The following is a 359-nucleotide window of genomic DNA, read 5'->3' on the forward strand; positions in this document are numbered from 1 at the left end:
GAACAGCTGGAAAATGTCACCTGAAACTGCAGAAATAAAAGGAGGGAGGGAGGAAGATAGCAAAATAATGCAGTCTCGTGTTTGGGCGGGGAGGGGGCGCTTAAGCAGCTTTACAACAGAACAGCCCTGACTTGAATTATTCACCTCGGGTAGTCACTGGTAGGGGGTAAGTTGGGGGATCCCAGGGGCGAACCTTTAGGATACGAGTTCGAGGAAGAACTCGTCAAAAAGTGCTGCACACTCCCGGAGCGGAGCTGGAAGCCACCGCGCCTCGGCAGAGGCGTTGCGGAGGGGCAGCAGCTTCAGCCTCTGCAGGAGGCCGGGTTCGGGGGGGGGCACCGCGGCAAACTGCGAAGGGA

Source organism: Apaloderma vittatum, unplaced genomic scaffold, assembly GCF_000703405.1.
Source record: "Apaloderma vittatum isolate BGI_N311 unplaced genomic scaffold, ASM70340v1 scaffold19900, whole genome shotgun sequence".
Classification (NCBI taxonomy): Eukaryota; Metazoa; Chordata; class Aves; order Trogoniformes; family Trogonidae; genus Apaloderma; species Apaloderma vittatum.